This window comes from Theobroma umbraticum, unplaced genomic scaffold (genome assembly GCF_002168275.2).
Source record: "Theobroma umbraticum cultivar Fairchild unplaced genomic scaffold, ASM216827v3 scaffold_146.0, whole genome shotgun sequence".
NCBI lineage: Eukaryota > Viridiplantae > Streptophyta > Magnoliopsida > Malvales > Malvaceae > Theobroma > Theobroma umbraticum.
The window spans coordinates 1886820-1887202 of NW_018397265.1; positions in this window are offsets into that span (position 1 = coordinate 1886820).

Sequence of the window (383 nt, forward strand, 5' to 3'; positions counted from 1 at the left end):
AATCTTATTTAATTTTTTATGTAAGAAATGTATAATTCTGTATTATCGTAGAAGTATGGTGAAGATTCATTTTCTCGATCAGAATTCAATCCGCATGCTTGGACAGAAGCAATTGGAGGGATGGAGACTACACGCACCCACGTCTATGGGTTTGGTACTCGGGTGCCTGTTACAGCTCTACTTAGTGGAACACAAAACAATGTAGTAACATCTGAGTCTGCGTGTGGTCCTATCAACTCAAATGCTACCAGTCCCGCAATTACATTAAAAGAAAAAGTAAAAAATTTATCAGAAAACTTAGGTAAGATACGTGAGGAAATACGTGGGGAAATACGTGAAGAAATTAAGAATGCAATGGCGGAAAGCATGAGTGAATTTATGGC